Below are 15,453 nucleotides of genomic sequence, written 5' to 3' on the forward strand. Positions count from 1 at the left end.
ATAAATCAGTAATACCGTCAAGTCTGCATTATATGATGCCAGAGCGAATCGATGCGATAGAAAGCGTTTCCATTAAACAGTTTTTTTTTTTATTTTCCGCGTGTTTCATCGTTGAATTCTTCCATCAAAATTTTTGATTAAAAGTTAAATGACCATTAAACATTTTTCTATCATGATGCTTCGGTGAAATTTTAATCAGTGGCTGAATAGACGCAGCAAGCAGCAAGCTCAAAAAGAACGAAACCGAACCTATCCTAAAAAAATCTGAAATGAGCCAATCCAATCCACCTGACAAGTTGAAGTTTAGTCATGGAAGATGGCTTCACGTTTCCGTGTTCTGCATTTTCTGCGCAGTTACAAATACCTACGGCTGTAATGCACTGCTAGCATTGTTTTTGCTGTGGCTTTGTGCGGCTGGCACACTTTGTTCACCCGCCGATTCCAAAGTAAGTATTTCACCGAACTTTTGTTTCTTTAGTGGAACTTTTCGATGCACCGATAGTGGTGAGCTTTTGGGTAAGGAAACAGCTCTGTACAGCAGCCGAACGGTCGAGTGTTTTAGGCGAGACTGACAGGATGGCTCCGCGCCGACTAACTAAAGTGCAGCCTCAAGTCTGAGGGCCATCTTTCTCGGCATTACTGGATGCTGCGCCAGTAAGCCGCGCAACTTCTCTGTCTCTGATAAAGGAGTGCCTGCCCGAGCTTTAAAGGAGTTAATTTGTTAACCATGCGCAACGTGCTGAGTTGTAAAAACTATACGAGAAAACTTTTGCACTCCTCGAGCCTATCGTGCGACATGTTTTTTTTTCTTTTCTTTTTTTTTTTTTTTTTTTTTTAATGGACAGCCGCTTATCTTTCTCTCTCGAGCTTTACGGCAACTACAGTTTCTAGAAGGAACGGCTGTAGCTACTAAATAACTAAAGGTTTAGTACTCTCCTTCAGCTTTGACGAACCAGGACAGCACCTTGCGCATGTTGGTTATGCATGTGGGACCGAACCGCGCAGAACAACCGGACAAGGAGATGAGAGAAAAAAAAAAAAGTCAGCACTTCTTTTTCTTGACCCGTTGTTCTGCGCTATTCTGGGACGAATTTGGCATACCGCCGCCGCGATACAGTTGGGCTGTGAGCTCTGGTACCTGCAACGCCTTCTTTTATGCAAAACAGGCATACTGGGAGGCCATGCAAGCCGCGGGCTAAAAAAAAAAAAAAAAAAAAAAAAAAAAAAAAAAAAAAAAAAAAAAAACCCGAGTTGAGCAAAAGTGAGATGAAAACAAAATTGTTGCTTTGTCCTTACAGATATTCAAAGGCTCCTCAGAACTTCACTGCATTATTGACAGCGAGATAATGCCAAAGCTACACTAGAGCCATGCAGCACCTTATAGTGCATGATACTGAGCTTATGTCTCGCACTGAAAGCTCTTACCATGTTCTTAGATTATCATATTAAAGTAGCTTTAAACCCATGCTTGTTAATACAGTGATAGCCATAAATTGAACCTAGGGCATCATGCTCACATACAAGGCTTCTGATAACTGCTGGTCACATGATGTGGGCTATAGCAGAAACCTGTACCTGGTCATCTTACAAGCATTTGTGCAATTGATGCTTTTAATGTGTTGTAAAAGTTTTTGTGTTCTGTTTCTGTATGGGAATGCTTTCCTTATTGAAGGCTAACATTTGGCTTGCTACAGCAAAACCTCTACCTAGTCATCCTAAAAACAGCTCCGCAGTTGGTGCTTTTAGTGTGTTGTAAAAGTATTTGTGTTCTGCTTCTGTATGGCAATGCTTTTCTCGTTGAAGACTAGCATGAGGCTTCCAAAAATTTTTCAGATGCCATTTGCTGTAGCCGATTTCGTAGGCCAACAGGAAGCAGCATTTTGAACATGGAAAACTGTCATCCACGGGGGAAAAACAGCAACATCTCTTTGCATTCTCATTTCTTTGGTATGGCTAAAAGTGAGTATTGTATCATTATCTATATTATTAATATTGAATCATGATTGTCAGTGTTGAAGTTGTTTGAGCGTGATGATTTTAAACATACAGGACATCCCTTCGACATTAAGGTTTTAGCTTGTTTACATGTAGGATGTAGAACTGGTTTCAACAAACTTTATGCAGCAAATTCTTTTTACATTGTCCACCATGTTACTTTTTGTCATTGTCCATTGAAGTAAATGACCAGTATTTTACGTTTACACAGTCGTCCACTCTTAGCTTGAATGGGAATGTGTGGCATGCAGTTTGCAAAATAGCAATGCATCCGTCACAGCCATGCATCAAGGCTAAGTGGCTTGTGCGTAGAGGGACCAGCCGCTCCAGCTTCACGTCACCTGCCTCTTTGCTCCGGTGTGCAGACATGCATTGAGGCAAAGTGGTTTATGTGTAGAGAAACCAGGAGCTTCTTTGTCACATCTGGCTGTTTGTTACGGTGTGCAGATGCACATCGAGGCAAAATAGCTGATGTGTAGAGGGACCAGGAGCTGCTGCTTAACGTCGTTCGCCTCTTTACTACAGTGCACAGCCGTGCATTGATGCTAAGTGGCTTGTGCATGGAGGGCCCAGGAGCTGCAGCTTCACGTCTGCCTCTTCGCTCAGGTACGCAGGTGCGTATTGAGGCAAGATGGCTTATGCATAGAGGGACCAGGAGCTGCTGTGTGGTGTAGTCTGTATATTTGCTATGGTGCGTATCGAAGTACAATGGGGGGGCTCATGTGTAAAGGTACCATGAGCTGCTGCGTTATGTCGTCTGCCTCTTTACTATGGTTCGCAAGCATGCATCAAGGCAAAGTGGCTTATGCATAGAAGGACCAGGAGCTGTTGCTTCACATCTGCTATGATGCGCAGCTGCATATTGTGGGTGGTGGTGGAAAACATTGCCATCAGATACAAATATAGGAGGTTACTCACTAGCTGACCCTGAGGGGGCCTGACCTGACAAAAACAAGGGGTCCCTAGTTTGGGACCCCAGTGGTGGTAGAGGGACTAGAACTGGTACTTCACGCTGTCTGCCTCTTCGCTACGGTGTGCAGCTGCGATGAATGCAGTGGCATCTCAAAAAGTGCATGCCACGCACTCGCATGTTCAGCCTGAGTGGACGACTGTGTACCTGCTATAGCTTTGTTATTCATAGAATAAACCTAGGCCAAGTTGGATAGCTCACCTCATATGTGGTCAGCAAAGAAAAGCCACTCCAGAAAATCTGATGCATTTACTGTCATAGGATTCTTATTCATATACATGCTACTGACAAGTCAGATTCTTCACCCTCAGAAATGCCAGAAAAATAACCAAGGGTGCGTCTGTAATAGTCTAGCTTGCTCTTTCTCTGCATTGCTGTGGGTGGGACAGGTGTGAATCTTTGATTTTAAGCTTGCAACAAGTATGTTATTGTAGTTTAAAGGCAAAACGGTACTAATAATCGTAGCCCCCCGTGGCCTTTATCCCCTTTTAATAGTGTTGCTAGACACCGAATTATTAGTTTACTCTGCACTGTTTCTGTCTAGTTAATGTGCGGAGATGTACAGCCTCGTCCACTTCTAGCTATAACATGCTCACCGCCTTCAAAACGCTGTTGCGTTCGAACCGGCCACACAATAAAGCTAAGTGGCAGGCCATGTGAAGCAGCACATCCGGGTCCCTGTGTGTGTGCACCGATTTGCATCGATATGTGGCTGTTTCGTACGTAATGTTGATTTGAAAGCAGTGTCTGTGTTATAGCTAGAAGTGGACGACATATATTTATATGACTTGGAGTTGTCGACTTTGCACTTAGAAACATTGTAGCGTTATCTGATGTGTTGCTTTCATTTCTTTAATGATTTCTGTAAGGGATCGGTGGGTATGCTAGGCACCTTTATTAGTCTGCTCTTTTTGGGTCACCTGTTCACTGCCCAGCTGCGGCCGTCTCCCACTTGCCCTCGGACAGGAGGCAGAGAGACGTGCACAGAGAGGCAGCTACAGCAGCTACAGTGCTTAACGGAAACGTAGGCAGAGAGGGAAAGAAGTTCCCTCTTCCGAGGACTTTGCTGTCGCACTTGAAGACGCGGGGACAAGCAGTTTGTTCTCGTTGCTGTGTCATGTAGGGGGCTCATTTTTATTTCAGGAGCTTTACGAACAGTATACAACTAAGGGGTCCTTAGTACTAAGCGTACTAAGGGGTCCTTAGTACTCTGACTGGACCCATCACCCGGAGGTAGCACAGCTTTGAAACGAGCACCTCTTTTGGAAGAACTGCTTATCGTTCAAAGAAAAAACACTGTCAGGTTGAAGGGTGTAAGGCCCTCTTCCTTGTTGGGGAGCCCATAAAAGTGACAATTATTCAGTGCAGGCGCGCTGAGTGGGGTCTCGTTGAGGATTCCAACCCTGGATGTCAACAATGGTAGGAGATGGCGGCGTTGAAAAAGGGCAAGTGTGTAACAGTGACGGTATGATGCGGAGCGGGAGGATGTGGGTTGGCTCTTCTGATGTGGTCCGCAATGGTGCTGACTCAGACGCCAATAATTGCAATAATTGCCCTGTAAAAGGAGCCGCCAAGGATGCAAGCTTTGGGCAATGGTTGCGCACGTGGGACACCGTTTTGATGGGTTCTATTTATTTTTTCTCTTTTTTTTTCCTAGGGGAGAGAGTTTGGCATGTGACCTAGTGAGCCAATCATTTCGAGGTCCATTCTCTAAATTCCGTTTGTTGTGAAACGAATTTGTTGTCCCTTTTGCATTGCTTGTATTAGGGAGAGGATGAAGAACTTATGAAAGTGGAAAGACATGCCAAAACGTTTGTTAGCCAGTCATGTGTGAGTTCGTTGTCGTTGGGGATGAGAAATGTGGGCGGTGTCCCGAAGTTAATGAAACGGCCCTGCGGCCTGGAGAACTCGTTCTGAGCTAGATTTTGATCTCTTTCCTCTTCGGCATAGATCATGGTCATTGTTTCACCTGTTGTAAATACATACATTCATGTACAAAATTTTCAGTTCATCTTCCTCTCCGTGTGCAAGTTGTTGTGGCCAGATGCAGTAAATTCGCTATTTTCATTTCTATATAACGTGCCTTTCTGAAGATGGTGAGCTCTTTTGTCCAATTCTGTAAGAAAGCAGCAAAGTGCTCCCAAATCTTCCACAAAACTGTGTGATATCTTTAATACTAACTGCAGCTCGGTGTCACTCAAAACATGTAGTTGAGGTAGATTTCTTCCCCCCCCCCCTCTTTTTGTTCGTTCAAATGAGGACCAGCGGACACTAACTCTTGCTTTTGTAATGCCCTAGGCCCCGCCTTAAGGCAGTACTCCAATGTCAATACCATCTTTATAGCTATGGCTGTCCAACAGCACTAATGTCTTTTATATACTTCTTTTACTAATCTCTTACCCAAGTGGTGGCTTATACTGCGGGGGCGAAAGTCTCTGGACAGTATGTCTGGAGATTTTGGACTAGAATCGCGATGTAAACGAATTGTGACCTTATTTCTCTTGCACACATGAAAGAACTAACGTTCAACTTTCACATCGACAAGTATGGTCCGAGTTTCCTGGTCGATGTAAAAGTTATGTGCTTTGATTGCAGTTTGTGTAGTCCACACACTTGTCCCCGATATTACATAGGGGCAAATTAGGTGCCTTTACAGGGGCAGTTTCTTTGGCGCCCACTACCTTCCCCATAAAAAAGCTACAGTGTTGCTTGTGAACAGCTGGCTGCATTTATAAATACTATTATTTTTTTTTGTAATTTGTTGTGCGTAGTTGAGAAATCCATGACATACATGCACAGCTGGTTGCCAGAATTCTGCAACCATATTTCAGTAACTAACATCCATGCTGCATGCTGCCGGTAATACATCAGGAGCTTGTGGTTGTTAGCTTTTTGTGTTTTGTGTAACTATAAGCCTTGCTATTGTAATGTCACATATAGTGCTGTGGGTAAACAAATAACTTTACTTTTAACTCTTGTAGAAGCATGAACACTGCGCAGTCACTGCGGCGGGCTATGCTTCCACATTGGGCTTTAGCCACATGTCAAATGTCTATCTTTATTCTGCTGCAGCAGCTTGCATGTTATCAGATAAGTTACTTCGTCGCAGCTGCTCTAAGGAGACGCTTTCTAGACGCTTGTAGCCTAGATGTTGATGTCGATATACCCCCGACACGCCCAAGGAATGTCTTCGGTAGAGGGTACATGGAAACCAGTGAAATGTGCAGTTTACAGAACAAAAAGGTAACAATTTTAAATGATGTTATTATTGATCACTTCTTTTCAGAGCAGGAACAATGACTTTAGAAATCTGCCTGTTAAACCGCTCAAAATGCAGGTTTCTGCCGCCAATGCGTACCTGTGTAATACTGCAATGCTCTGGCTGTGCTTTATGTTCATATACAGCATCCTTTATGCTTAGTTTCTATGCATGTGCACTCCATGTCTTGGGCATTGCTGAGGGCGCATAGCAGCAAGCATAACATGCCATGTTTGGTCAGAGTGGCATGTTCAAAAAGACGACATAAAAACATTAAAATACTGAATGCCAGGTTCTGGTCAAACTATGTTTGTATCTTTTGTTATTCTGCATGGGTTTTGCTGCAGTTATATGACCTTTCTATATAGTATGTGACAGTTCTGAATGGAGATGCATGCGTACAGTGCCATCTGGAAAAAGCAATTGAGAGAAACTGGCAGTTGCCCTTGGAGATGTGTAATCAAAGTTCAGCACAGATAGCTTGAATTTCATTTTCCCTTCTATTGCAGGAGGAGCCCAGCCTGCTCTTTCCATCTTAGGCCTGAAAGACCAGCAACAGCTGATCGAGCAAATGCACAGGATAGTAACTGCTCCTGGAATCCCGGCCTGCGGAGGCCGCCCACAGAGAACTTGATCATCTCCTCGTTAATTCCGAAATATTAGGTTTCAATAAATACCTTTTCCTTCACCACCTCCCCAAGGCAAGAGCTGTCACGGCCAAGGATAATTAAAAAAAATTATTCAAGTAGATTCTTAATACTCCAGTTGGCCTGCATTTTACCATGCCATTCCTTAACATCAATATTTTTTAGTGTAGACTATTTATGCATGCAGTTTTTGCAATAAAGCCAAAAAAAATGCTTTTTTTACAACCTCTCATGCTGGTATGCCTATGCACTTAGCATGTTTTCAGGAATGGTGCATTTGTGTGAAGCTCAGCTAGCATATGTGCCTCTTTGATGGAAGTTATAATTGCACACTACTGTTCAGTGCTTAGTGCGTGAAAGTAAAGCAGACAACAGAAAACTTGAACCTGTTGCATATTCTGTTGTCTGCTTTACTCTCACGACAAAGGCATTGAGCACTAGTATGTGACTGAAATTTCCATGGCACATGCTTGCTGAGCTTTACACAAATGTTATTGGCAAGTTTTTACACCAATAGCGGGCCCTGCAAGCATGTTCCGGGAAACGTCCGAATGTCCGCCTCCGGCTGCCCGTCGGACGTCCGTGGGACGCGATCCGGATCCACGAACGACAGTCCGACGGACGTCCGCTGTACGTATATCGAACATAACCGGACTTCCGTCGGATGTCCGAAGGTCCGAAAACGGACGTCCGTCGGTCGACCGTCGGACGTCTATGGCCGTCTGGGAATGAACGAGAGCATGTTATCGCGCACGCAAGTCGTACCCTCAGCAAGCCGGAGCGCAACTACACAGTCACCGAACAGGAATGCCTGGCTGTAGCTTTTCGCTGTGCAGCGTGTCCGTTCATATTTGTACGGACGGTCGTTTACTATCGTGACTGACCATCATTCACTCTGTTGGCTGCGGAACCTTCGAGACCCATGTGGTCGCCTCGCAGGCTGGGCCCTCCGGTAACAGGAATATGACTTTGCCGTGGTCTACAAAAGCGGGAGGCGTCATGCAGACGCAGATTGTCTTTCTAGGAATGGCCACGACTGAACCTGAAAGCGACGATTTCGACAATTATATATCGAACCTCGAGGCAGCGTTCCCCGACACGAATGTTTGCAAAACGGAACAGCAAAATGATAGCAGTCTGCAGCCTCTCTTTGCCGCCACCCAAGCCAGCGTACCTACAAGCCGTTTTTGTGTGCATGATGGCCTCCTATGGAAAAAGGGTTATTCGCCTGTCGGCCAGCGATACCTACTCGTAGTTCCCAAGATACTGTGTACGGACGTAGTGCGTGTTATGCATGATGATCCAAATTCTGGGCATTTGGGATCGGTTCGAACACTCCACCGTGCTCAAGAAAGATTTTACTGGCCCAGAATGCGCTCGACGATTGAACAATACGTTGCCAGTTGCAACCAATGTCAACACCACAAACGTCCAACTGCAACTCCATCTGGCTTGCTGCACCCTGTGAAGACTCCGACAGCTCCGTTTGATCAAGCAGGTATTGACCTCGGTCCGTTTCCGAAGTCCGTGGATGGAAATTGCTGAATTGTAATCTGCGTGGACTATCCAACACGTTACTGTGAAACCGCCGCTCTTCCATCTGCTACGGCGCATCAGGTGTCGCTTTTCTTGCTGCACTCAGTCATCTTAAGACACGGGCCGTCCCGAATTGTCATCACTGATCGGGGCCGACAATTCACTGCTCATGTTGTTGAAGAGCTCATGCGTTTATGCGCCGTCCCTTTCCGACACTCGACGCCATACCATCCCCAGACAAATGGCTTGACTGAGCGCCTCAACAGAACGCTTATCAACATGCTAGCCATGTATGTGGACGCAGGGCATAAGAACTGGGACACCATACTACCCTTCATCACGTATGCTTTTAATACCGCCACGCATAAGACGACTGGATACAGTCCATTTTTCCTGCTCTATGCCAGACCGCCACGCTACTCCCTGGATACTATCCTACCCTTCACAAGCCGTGAAGACCCCTGCCTGGCTGAGGCCCTCTGTCTCGCCGAAGAAGCTCGGAGAATCGCCCGATTACTGTCTGGTGCTTCACAAGTAGTTCTAAAGTACGATACGATGCCAGTCACAGGCGGGTCACGTACTCTGTATGTGATTTAGTCTGGCTGTGGCGTCCAATTCGGCGCCGTGGCCTACATCAAAAACTCTTGACCAACTATGACGGCCCATATGTGGTTGTCAAACGCATCAGCGATTTAACTTATGCAATAGCCCGCCTGACAGCATCGGGTCGTCGGTCTGCCGAAACCGAACTATGTCATGTTACCCGCTTGAAGCCGTGTCAGCCTCGCACAACTCACGAACACGCCCAGAGGGCGCAGGCTGAGTAGGGGGGAAATGTCACGCCACTGACGAAAAGATTTTGCTGGTCTGGGAGAAGAAGAGGAGAAAGTGTTGGTGCCTGGGGGCTAGTAGGCTTCACCTTGTCCCACTGCCATGTCACTGTAAATAAACACCCCTTTGCTATTTCACCATACCAATATTTCTAATGAATACTAGTAAAAAAGTGAAGGCCTTAAACTCCAGCTACTATACGCAAAGATGCGGGATCGAAACTTGGCCGTGGAGGCCGCTTTTTGATGGAGGCTAGGAGGAAGCCACCTGAGTGCTATGCGTTGTCGTGCATGGTTTCAGGGTCTGAACCCAGGCAGAAATCTGGGTTGTAGATAGATAGTGCAGTTCTGGCTTTATAACACAGGTCATTAGCATACACGGCCCGCGCTACAGGTCACCTAGCTCTGCACTGCGAAAACGAGCATTCAGTTTCCGTTTACTCCTTGTTGAGCATTTGCAACATCACAAGCCTATTAAACAAAAGTCATCACTCGAATATGATAAGATATTTATATAATCTCGGTTAGGACTCTAATATCGTTCGAATACAGGGTTGATCATCAGGGGTGATCAAGTGAATGGCAGTATGGTGCGCCGCAGTTTCAGTTGTGAATGTGCCGCCACCTGGGAGCCGCTACGCCGATGGTGGTGGTTCAACCACGTCCGGTCTCGACGGTGAGCGCGCGCTCTTTCCGGCGGCCTTCTCAATCACCGCGGTAGCCACGGGAACCTTTCTACTTGAATTACGCTTCCCGCATCCGCAAGGGGCGCGACCTGCTCACCGTTCGCTCTGCGACTGCTGTAGCGAAGACGAGTGGGTTTCGCTTGTTTTCGTGCTATCATCCACTGGTTTCGTAGTGCGCGAAGCCCGAAATGGAAGAAAAAAAATATAGCTGCTTTAGCTGCATGTCGCCAGTGTACTTCCATATGAAGGAAGTCTTTATAACGAAATCGGCCTGTTATAACCATCAAAAGATGAATCAATCTTCTTCAAAAAATATGACCAACATATGACAGGTACCGCTGTCTTAAATGCAAAAGATGGTGTATTCATCTATTCTTTGCAAATACTACACTCTACTGAGGAGCACTATAAGTAAACTTATTAATGCAAGGTTGCCATGTGGGTTGTCTACCGGGTTTAACGTCCCAAATTGGCTGAGGCTGGAGAGGCACCGCATGGAGACACTGGAAATTTCTATCCCTCGGTTTACTTCAATTATTGTGCACTGAATTGTGCAGTGCACGGCCGGGGACTTGACAGTACCGCTTCCATCGAGACGCGGCCTCCACGGCCGAAACCGAACCCGAGAGGAATGGACACTCATACTTCTCAAGCTCGCGCACCTAGACATCGCCCTGTAAAAGAAGCGCGCTGTCCCTCAAGAGCGGCCGTAGTTGAAGAGGGGCCTACGTTATATGGGGATCGAATCAAGGCCGCGGCGGCCAGTTTTCGATGAAGGGGGGAAGTAAAGCGATCGTGTGCTCTGCGGTGTCAGTGTACGTTAAAGAACCCCACATAATCAAAATTTGAGGAGCCGTCATCTACAGCGTCTCTCCTAGCAGGAGTCGATTTCGGACGTCAAACCCCATAAACCAAACCGATGGAGAGACACGCACTGGAACCGCTATAGCGGGTTTGTTTGATCTATCCGCACGAGGCCACGTGGTGGCGATCTCGCGAAACAGCTTAGGCAATCAGAGTAATGGCACAGGCATTACACAATTTTGCTAGGTTCTGACCCTCCAGATGAGTGTTTTCGTAACGCAATATTTTCACTTCTTTTTGTTGTTAAATAAATAACCACTTACTGCTACTGCTGATACTAATATGCCAACAAAATGACCTTCATTGCTTTAGAACAGAGTACTGATCGAATTATGTTGACGTTCCGATTTGAAGAAGTCGATTTATGGTTGTCTCGTAGGAATGCATATGGTATTTTTCCAAATCAGAGTTGTGCTTTCCGTTTGTTCAGTCTAACTTTTAAATCAGACATGCCGGCTGATTTTTTCATTATTACCAACTGGCATTTTAAAAACTGGGAGATACGTATGTGCGGCCTGTGGAGAGGGGCTTTACAGTAAGGCGGGATGGCGTGCAGGAATGATAGATATTCATGATTAGACAACTAGTTAGCTGAAATCGCTTAATCATATTTCTTCCTAATGGGTAATATTACGAACCTGAAGGCCTTAAATGCGTGATACCGTGCCTAACGATGGGGCATCGAATCCAAGCCACGGCATTCGACTTGGTAACTCCATGACAAGGGATACCTGTCCGGACCTTACCTTTATTTTGAAGGCTCCGCCTTCTAGAATACGGGTCCGCGAGCGATGGTCTTGCTCGACGAGTGAAAACAAAGTCTTTCTTAAAAACACCGGTTTATTCCGGATCAACAGAAAAGTATAAAATAGAAAAGAAACAGCATTGGTCAAAACTGCGCTAGAAACATGCCGTCGAAGTGCGCGACAATGGACTATGCAGAATAAAACGGAACATGGGTCAGGGCTTCCCCGCGACAACACAAAACACACTGCGGCGCGGATAGGGCGAGTACAAAGCTTTGATTACGGTACAAAAGCATTGCTACTCGCGTGGCAGCACTCACGCTAACACTCCTAAGGCTTTCTTGTAGGCGCCGCTTCAGTATTTGCCTCGCAGGACTCCGCTCTGTCGTCCGTGTACACATCCCGCCGGCTTGGGACGCTGCCACGCCGCCCTTCTGTGGCCGGCCTCCCGGCGAAAAAGCCACGAGCCCTGCTTCCGACGCGATTATCTAGCCTCTGTCTCGCGCCGATAACATGCCGTCCCCGCTCCGGGCAGCTCGCTCATGCGTACTCACGCTGCCCGGGCGGACACCAACACCAACAGAAAAAAGCGCGCGCGGTTCGAAACGCTAAAAGGGGCTGTGTGGGGCCCCACACTCCCCCCCCCCCCCCCCCTCTCAAGACGGGACACCTCCCGACGTGTAAAACAAAAATAACGCGGGATAAGGACGGAACTGGTACTGCTGCTGGCGGGGCGCATGCTTGGAGGTATCCGCCGAGCGTGGGTACCCGTAGTGCCTGGTAGGTCAAGTGGTTCTATGTGGCTAGTGGACGGCCGTGGTAAGTTCGGAGATCGGCCACGTTGACTGGTCCGGTTTCTCGACCACCCTGCACATGGCGAATAAAGTAAGAAAGCCGAGACGCGCGCTTTGTTATCGTGTAAGGGCCAGTCCATCGTGGAGCGAGAGAAGCAGCAAACCCTTTTGCTGCATCACTTAGTGTGTGCGTGCGGCGAAGGACTTTGTCGCCGACTGTGAATTCCAAAGGTCGCCTTCCCTTGTTGTACTGGTTACAGTGTTCCAGGCGGGCAAGGTCCAAGTTTTTCCTTGCCTCCTTCAGAGTCTCGGCGAAGCGGCTGGAAAGATCGTGCGCAAATTTAGAATGGCTAAGACCCGGTAAATCAGAACCATTCAGAGCATGCTCAATAGGGAACCTGAGCTCACGACCAAGGAGAATGGCCGCTGGCGTAAAACCTGTTGACCGGTTTACCGTGATTCTTGTGACGAAGGCCATCTCCTGGATACGAGCGTCCCAGTCCTTGTGCCGCTCCGTGAATGCCACCATCATAGTCTTGAGATTTCGATTCACTCACTCTGTAATGTTTGCTTGAGGGTGGTAGGGCGTAGCCTTTTTGTGCTGCACGCCAAGAACTTAGCAAGTGGCAGTGAATATCCTACCGGTGAAATACGTGGCATTATCAGTGATAAGCTGAGCTGGGAAACCAAAGCGAGGAAATGTTTCTAGTAGCTTATCCCAAATTATTTTCGAGTCTAGCCTACTCAGGGGATACAATTCTACCCATTTCGAGAAATGATCAGTAATTACTAACAAGTAGCGATTCCCTTTCACTGATCTGGGATAGGGACCCATTATGTCGCAAGCTACAATTTCCCATGGGTATCGGCTCTCTACAGGTTGCATGAGGCCCGGTGGTTTTCCTCCCCTCGGCTTCGCGGTCTGCAGGTATGACAAGTGCGGACGAATGTCAGGACATCCCTTCTCATGCGGGGCCATGTTGCAATGCGACACAATTTGCCATATGTTTTCTTGCCATCGCTGTGACCTGCGAGGCGTGTATCGTGGAAGTACTCTAGAAAATGCTTACGTAGGCCCTTAGGAACGACCACACGAAATGCGGACTCACCACTGTGTGTCCGAAGCAGGTATATACCGCAGGATCAAACAATCTTCTGCTTCTACGTAGCTGTCGTAGCTTCCGTTAAGCGCCCGGCTCCCTGCAGGGTTGGCGCTGTTCAGGTTTTGGCGTATCTGGTTGCACTGGTCGTCTGAAAGCTGAGCGTCAAGGAGCTGTTGACGGGACACCAGTGTGCCCCAGGTGTCGGCAGGAGCTGTCACAGCATGGACCGCGGGTGCTCGCTCTCCCTCACCAGGAAGTGGAGCTCGTGACAGGGCATCGGCCACTTTGTTGAAAGTGCCTCTTGTGTATTCTACCCTGTAATTATACTTTTGGAGAGCGAGTGACCAGCGGGCTAGACGGCCAGCTGGATTTTGCAACCTTGAAAGCCACGATAGGGCCTGGTGGTCGGTCTGAATAGTGAATTCTGCGCCATCCAAATACATGTCAAATTTCTTGAGGGCAAACAATCGCGAGACACCCTTTCTCTGTCACAGTATAGTTCCTTTCCGGTGCCGTCAGTGTATGACTAGCAAACGCCAATGGGCAAAGCTTTCCTTGATGTTCTTGAAGCAATACCGCCCCATTTCCGTACTCACTTACATCCGTTTGTACCGTGAGTGGCCGGTTAAGGTCTGGAAGCCGCAGGCGTGCAGTATCCGCGATGGCTGCAGACAGTGAATGGAATGATCCCTGCTCGGCTTCTGTCCATGACCAGCGGGCACCCTTCCGGAGGAGCTGATGGAGGGGTCGCGCCAGGTCAGCGCAGTTCGGGATGAAGTGGCGGTAGAATCCCACCATGTCCAAGAAACGCTGGAGGCTCTTTATGTTGGTTGGTGGGGGGAGCTGCAGAATGGCTTGAAGCTTCTCTTCATCCGGGCGAACTGTGCCCTGTTCCACAATGAACCCAAGAAGATTAATTGTGCTTGTCACCAACTGAACCTTGCCGGGGTTAATGGTGATGCCCGCCTTCTGCATTCGTTGAAGGACATTCGTTAGATGAAGGAGGTGCTCTTCTAAGCTTTCTGAGAAAACTACTACGTCATCCATGTAGGCCATAGCGTAGTTAAATTTAGCGTCTCCGAGCACAACATCCATTACCCGTTGAAAAGTAGCAGGTGAATTGCACAACCCGAAAGGCAATCGCACAAATTCGAACAGTCCCCGGTGGCAAGTGAAAGCCGTTTTCTCAATGTCGCAGTGGTCAATTGGGATTTGCAGAAATCCCCTACTACAGTCAAGAGTTGTAAAAAATTTTGCTGACCCAAGTGAGTACATGACAGAGTCAACAGACGGGAAAGAGTAAGAGTCTCGCACTGTCACAGCATTCAGACGTCGATAATCGACACACAACCGTGCTGTTCCATCCTTCTTAGGCGCAAGAACAACAGGAAACGCCCAGGGACTTTTTGATGGTCTCACCGCACCGGTAGCCACCATTTCGTCGAGGTCCCCATCCAGCAGCGCTCGCTTGTGGACACTCAAGGGCCTTGGATTGAATCTGATAGGACGAGCATCGCCGGTGTCAATCCTGTGGGTTAGTACGTTAGCCTTCCCCGGAGCCTCCGTGAACATTGCTGCAAAGGGCCTGAGCATTGTCTCGATTCTGCTTTTTTCCGCTGGTGACCCCGTGAAGGAATTCAAAACGGTTAGAATACCACTTCCTGTGATACTGGCCGAATGGCCGTTCGTGGCAAGCAACTGTGACTGTGGCTCAGCGGCCTTAGTCTTGAACTGAAATGCTTCTCTACCGGTGCCATACCGGTAGGTTCCCTTACCGAGATCCATCACGATTCCTGCCTTCACTATGAAGTTACTACGGCCTAGTATGACTGGCCAGGATAGTCCGGGGAGGTGTAAGAAACGCTGTCTAACCTTTCGACCATTTATAGTAACTGTTAGGCGGGCTGCTGAGGTTGCGGGTAATATGTGAGTCGACGCCATACGAAGGTTAGTGTTTACACTCCGAAACCGGACACGTTTTGTCTCACAGGAATTCTTCACCTGATCGCCGAAGACTGACACC

General features: G+C 47.5%; 1 long non-coding RNA gene across 1 annotated transcript; it reads left to right on the forward strand.

Annotated features, from left to right (window-relative positions):
• Positions 1-286: 286 nt before the first annotated feature.
• Positions 287-7,079, forward strand: LOC146194346 (uncharacterized). The gene is made up of 3 exons (XR_014705871.1): positions 287-446; positions 1,834-1,959; positions 6,734-7,079. It is a non-coding gene; the product is annotated as an uncharacterized LOC146194346 (long non-coding RNA).
• Positions 7,080-15,453: the final 8,374 nt, after the last annotated feature.

Source organism: Amblyomma maculatum, chromosome 3 (assembly GCF_055883805.1).
Source record: "Amblyomma maculatum isolate TAMU_Amacu chromosome 3, ASM5588380v1, whole genome shotgun sequence".
Taxonomy (NCBI): Eukaryota; Metazoa; Arthropoda; class Arachnida; order Ixodida; family Ixodidae; genus Amblyomma; species Amblyomma maculatum.